We start from the raw sequence: 6,296 nt of genomic DNA on the forward strand, positions 1-6,296 counted from the left end.
TATCATCAATTTACATGTCCTTTCTAAAATGAGTTTTCATTGTCCTTTAGGGTTCTTGAGTTGAGACTCAAAAATTGGCCTTTTGCCGAGTCAAGTGGCTTAAATAATACAAAGATTTATAATCTCATATAACAACCCCTGAGGTGGCATAGTTCCAAGGGTACATAATATTGTAGTTTAGGACCCAGATTCCTTCTATTTCCCCCTCTGCCATCCTCAACACACTCTCATGTGAGCTCCTTTAGTGACTGCAAGATGGCTTCCACCCTTCTAGGAAGCACATGCAGATAGGACAACATCTAGTGAAAGAAAAGGATCATAGAACCACTGGGAGTCATGTTTTTGAGTGAAGGATCTTTTCCCATAACCTCTAACCCCACCTTGCCTTCCCCAGCAGACTTCCTTTGATGTCTCATTGGCCAGAGACTTATCACAGGGTAATTTGTAAACAAAACACCAGCAGCCCAGGCTAATTCTGCTTCCAAACAGCAAATGTATTGTACATTCTAACTCAGTACCCACAAAAAATATATTTTATAGACATATATGAAACACAAATGAAAATAAAATGAAATATATCCTCGTTCGCAAACCGCTCAGTATTTTCTGTTCTATTTGATTCCCCATACTATTCTATTAATCGAAAAACAGAATCTTAATTTCAACCAGTAAGTTTTACAACACACTAATGAATCTCTACATGTTTACACTTTGAAAAACACTGGCTTAGAGAAGTGGCTGCTATGCTGAGCAGAGGAGACAGGAACCGAACGTGAGCAAAAGCTGGGTGTGTACCATGGCCAGGATCACCACCACTGAGGTGGTGAAGCACAAGACCCACGTTCTGCAGTAGCAGGCCGCTGTTGCACAGGAGAGCACCTAGCCCCTCCGGCAGGAAGTGGAGGGGAAAAGGTGGGTCCAGGAACAGGCTGAGGCTAATGTGGCCTCCTTGAAAAGTCAGATCCAGCTGGTCGATGAGAAGCTCGACCATACTCGGTAGTGCTTGGCCACTGCCCTGCAGAAGCTGGAGGAGGCAGGGAAAGTTACTGCGGAGAGTGAGAGAGTCATGAGGTTATTGAAAACTGGCCTTGAAACATGAAGAAAAGATGGAACTCCAGAAAATCCAAGTCAAAAAAGCTAAGCACATTGCAGAGGAGGCAGACCGGAAATAGAAGGAGGTAGCTCATAAGTTGATGACTACTGAAGGGGACTTGGAACCCATAGAGGGGTAAGCTGAGCTCACAGAGTTCCAACACCAGCAGATGACAAGCAGATCAGACTGACGGGCCAGACCCTGAAGTGTCTGAGTGCTGCTGAGCAGGACTCTCAAAAAGAAGACAAACATGAAGGAGGCATAATGATTCTTACTGCTAAACTCAAGAAGGACAAAACCCATGTTGAGTTTGCTGAAAGGGTGGTGCCAAGCTGGGAAAGACAACTGATGATTGGAAGATAAGCTGAAATGCACCAAAGAAGAGCACCTCTGTACAGAACGGGCCAGACTCAGCTTGACCTGAATGAGATGTACAGCACCTCAGTCCCTTCCTGCTGCTGCTCTTCCCTTTGACCTTGACTCCATGTGAGGGCAACCTGCCTGAAGCTGACTTTTAAACTGAAGGCTGATCTTTAACTATGGAGCTCTGGCAGCCTTTGGGATAAGGCATTTGGCTGCTAACCAGAAGGTCAAACTTCCCGGCTGCTCTGTGGAAGGAAGATGGGGTGATCTACATCCGTAAAGATTTACAGCCTAAGAAACTCAATGGGGTCACTATGAGTAGGAATCGACTGGATGGCGGTGATTTTTTTTTTTATTAGGATTTGGGTGAAGATTTACAGAGTAAATTCACTTTTCATACAGCAGTTCACATATACTTTGTCTCATGTCATTGACCAAAATTTACAATGCAGCAGCTCCCCTCCCACTTCCTCCCCATAGTTACCTCCTCCCAGTGTCCATCCCTTCATACTCTTCTGCACCCTGAGCTATCTCCCTGTGCATAAGCAGCCCTTCCTTCTCCCATGATTGTTCTCTCCAGGGCGTGTGTCTACTTGAGGTAAATGTTTAACTCATATGCCTGTACTTTGTTTGGCTGGAAACCACAGTTGAGGGTTCAATTCCAGACCTGAAGGGCAGGATTTGTTTTGTTTTGTTTTGTTTTATCTTTGACTGGAAGGCAGCTTTCTTCTCTCCCTGTCCCACCCTCTCCCCATTGACATGTGTTTGGGTTTTTTTTTCCTGGCAAATGTCTCTGTCCCTCCCAACCTCTCTAGAGGATGAGCACCTTTGAGAACATTTAAGGGAACAGAGCATAGTGGAAGTGTCTTCAAAAGCATGTTGTGATGCACACATTTTGTAATTACCTTTTTTTGTTGTTGTAGCAGCCATTGTAAAACATTCCAACTAACTCCACAGCTCTGAAGCAGCAATCGAATCCCTTTCTTACTTTAGGGAAGTAAATTTTCAGCTTAATGCATAAGTCGTCTCCATAGAGGCGGGAAAGAAATCTGGGCCTGCCTTACTGAAAGCTGAACACAGCCAAGGGAAATATTCCACCAAGGGGAACCCTCATTGTTCTTCCCAAAGCATCAGCCAAACCGGAAAGGTGATTCCAGGAGGAGCTAGCCAAAAACTTTTCAAAAGTGGTATTCGGGTTTTCAGCTTTAAAGTATCTTGGAGCAAGGTGATTTCATTTCCCCCTATCAGAAGTGGCCAAACAAATTAATATGAGACCTGTCTGAGACCAAATTGTTGTCCACCCTTTCTGTAACCCCTCCCCAACTACTCACAGAATGGATCATGTCTCTCTTATCTCCTTTTTAAAAAGAAAGAAGAGAAAATTATGGTTTTGCCACTGATTTAAGCACATGAAAATCCTTTCCTCACCCTATTCTGGGTCTGAAGCTGCCATCTCTCATAGTGTTTTATATCAGTTAGTGCTGGAGAAATCGTGAATATCTTATGGACAAAATTTTTTGAAATTTGTATTATTTTGAAACTTTGCTTCTTTGGGGTCAGAGTGCATTGGTCAGTCTATATGGCTATGAGTTTTCTCTACAGACTGTAGGCTTGCAGTGAGCTAATCTTTTAAAAGTCCTTTACCCAACAAATTCTCCCTTTTAGATGAGGTTTATGTGATGTATGTTAAGTGCGCATCTTGCAGGTTTATTGGCTTAAAATATACTCTCCTTTGGTGTGGTCTCTTTGGAGGGCTGGTTGGGAGAAAAAGACACTAATAATGCAACTGTTTTGAAACTGAAAACTGGCAAAGATCTTTTTGAAATAAAGAGGAAGTCCCTGCAAAACAAAGAAAAGGAAAAAAACAGGGAGGGGCTTACACATATGAGAATTTACCCAAGTTAAATTGGAGCTGGGTGGACTAGAAATATCATCAAGGCATCAAGGCCAGTATGGCAGAAGGGGAAATGGCTGTTTTGAAGACAACCAAAACTTATACTCTTTCTATGTCTTACTTTAGTATTTACCCTTTATCTATGACTAGAACACCTGTCACTTGATACTCCTTTGCTAGAATTGGGATGTGTCAAACTTGGGATATTTCAATTTATAGCTGCTGAAAATTTGGAGTTTTTACTTATAATTTCAAGAAGGCTGAGATTCCTCAGTAGTTTGTGAATCACAGAATATAAATCAAGCATTTTTTTACAAAAAAACATCCAAGATCTAGTTTATTTTGATGATATAAAAGGGTTAAAAGGTCATGGGAGTTCAATTAATTTACTTTAAAATGATCCCTTTAAATGATGTCCAAAGAATAAATCATCTAAGATTAATTGGGGACAACTGAGTCGCCCTCCCCCTTTGTTTAGAATGTCTAAGGAGCTGGCAGCAGCTGGCCCTGTCTCTGTCTCTGTTCTTTCTTCTCCTGATTCATCTTGTGGGTGACCCCAGGAAGAGGTCACCCTGTGGTCCTAAATTACACGGGGCTGCACATGGAGCTCTCTTTGCAACTACCCTACCCTCAAGAACCTTGCTGAGCTCGGCAAAGGCTTTAAAGAACTTGGGCGTTTCAACCCACTTTTCACCCTCTTGAGCCTGGCTCTTCACTGACTTACAGTCATTTATATTTTTACAGTAGTGCTTTGATGCATAAAATACTGCCTTAATATCTGCTAGGTGCAAAGCATTGCGTTAGGCTATAGGAAATACATATATTAATAAGCTATGGTGCTTATTCTTAAGCATCTTGGAGTTGCATATATGCAAACAGCTATATATGGCAGAATTTAATAGTGGAAGTTTCCAAGAAGAAATGCTGACTAGCACTTGTGTAGTGCTCACTGAGTGTCAGATAATGTGGTAGACCATTTATGGAAACTACCTTATCAAAAAGCCATAATCCCTTTTACAGTATTAATATCTCCATTGTTCAGATGGGGAAACTGAGGCTTAGAGAACTCCAGTGACTGCCCCAGTAGGAGATGGTTTGTAAGTAGCTGAGCCCAAGTGCAGAATGAGATCCTTTAGAATCCACACTTATCCTTTGTGTCAATATTCCTGTCCTCAGACAAAAGAGAATTGTATCCAGTTGAAAGTAAGTCATTTGAAATGCATGTTTGAGATAGAAAGAAAGCATGTCTGTCAAGGATGAAAGGGAGGGCAAGAGTGCTGGAAGTACAGAGCAGGTCTTCTGTGAGTTATGCACGCCGGAAGAATAAGTTGGGTTCAGGAGATACTAAGTAGTAAAGTTTGGTTGGCACATGAGGGAGTGAAGAAAACCAAATCTGGGAAAGGAATTGGAGGTCTGAGAGTCCTAAATTCCTATTTACCCAGCTTTTGTAATTCAGGAGAGGTTCCAGAGGGAGGAAGCCCGTTCTGCAGTTTGCATGCTAGCTTGGGAGTTGAGAGGGCAGGATATGTGCAAACAGAGGTGAGCCCTTCAGAACAGGAACCAGATGTTACATTTCTTTGTGACCCTCACTGGGAAGTACATTGCTTTGCAGCTAATAGATCTGAAGTTTTTATCTAATGGATGAATGAAAGACAAAATGAAGGCAGGGTTTCTTCTCTCTCTTGTCAAGTTCCTTATGAGACAGGTCAGGGTCACTAGTTGGAGAGCAGAGCACAGGAGATGGGGGCTGGACAAAGGCTAAGGAGAGCTCAGGACAAACTTGATTCTTACAGTACACAGTGATGGTCCAGATGACAGAGAGAAACATCATGGCCTTTACAATTGAGTCAAATATGATCCCTTCTCCTGCTATGTAGAAATGGCATGCTGGGGAGTAAGAAATACTCAGAAGAGAAGACAAAAGGTAGAGGAGACAAAAGGTCCCTGGGTAGCACAAACAGTTTGAGCTCGACCACTAACCTAATGTTGGTGATTCAAACTCATCTAGAGGCACCACAGAAGAAAGGTCTGGAGATCTGCTTCCGTAAAGATTACAGCCAAGAAAACTCTCTGGGCAGCCCTACTCTACAATGTATGAGGACACCATGAGTCTGAGCCTACTCAATAGCAACTAACAGCAGAAGAGACGAGTGTTGCAAAGGATTTGCAATGAGATGCACTACCACATCTTACACTACCACATCTCCAAGTCATGTTTTTCATACACCAATCTGGTATTTTGCTTCAGACCAAGGAAGATAGGAGACTAAATTTCTCACTGCAGGTTACTCACTACCTTGTGGGTTAGGTATAGTAACAATGGAACAATGATGAAGCAGTACTCTGCACCATGTCTGTGGTGTAGCTTTGTGTAAAGGCTCTGCTTCAAAGGCTTTGCAAGTTCTTAATTTATAGATTAATTCCAAGCATGAGGAGACTAAAATACATGAAAGGACACTTTTGCAAGACTAGTTTTCCCTGTTTTACAGCCAGATAGAAATTAGTCCCCTTGCAGAAATAGTCACAGCCTGAGCAAAGTGAAGTCAAAGCTGTGAGTGTGGAGGAGATGAGAAGGGACAGAACAAGGGGACCCAAGATGTCGAGAAGTTTTGCCTTAAAGATGCTCTTGTTTCTGTTACAATGAAGGGCTGAGCTCTTAAAAATTGGTGGCTTAATGAATGGGAGTGGTAGTAGCAGCAGCAGGAGTAGCAGGAACTCTATGCAGGAATTCTTATGTGGCAATTGCTATTAACATTTGATAATATCTTCCATTGGTTTTATATGCCAATCACAATGCAGTCTGAGGGTAGACTGGCCACATTTAAAGTGCCAAAGGTTAGATGGAAAATATTAAACAATTTCACGACAATGTTATCCAGTTGTTAGTGAAAACAGATGTTGCATACATTGGCTTCAGATGAGTATAGCAACATCCGTGACCTGACA

The 6,296-nt window shown here is 42.3% G+C and overlaps 1 pseudogene; it reads left to right on the plus strand.

Annotated features, from left to right (window-relative positions):
• Positions 1-796: 796 nt before the first annotated feature.
• LOC103206139 lies at positions 797-1,567 on the plus strand (annotated as a pseudogene).
• The last annotated feature ends 4,729 nt before the right edge of the window (positions 1,568-6,296 follow it).

The sequence above is a fragment of the Orycteropus afer genome, unplaced genomic scaffold (assembly GCF_000298275.1).
Source record: "Orycteropus afer afer isolate SDZICR_OR568_19922 unplaced genomic scaffold, OryAfe1.0 scaffold00299, whole genome shotgun sequence".
Taxonomy (NCBI): domain Eukaryota; kingdom Metazoa; phylum Chordata; class Mammalia; order Tubulidentata; family Orycteropodidae; genus Orycteropus; species Orycteropus afer.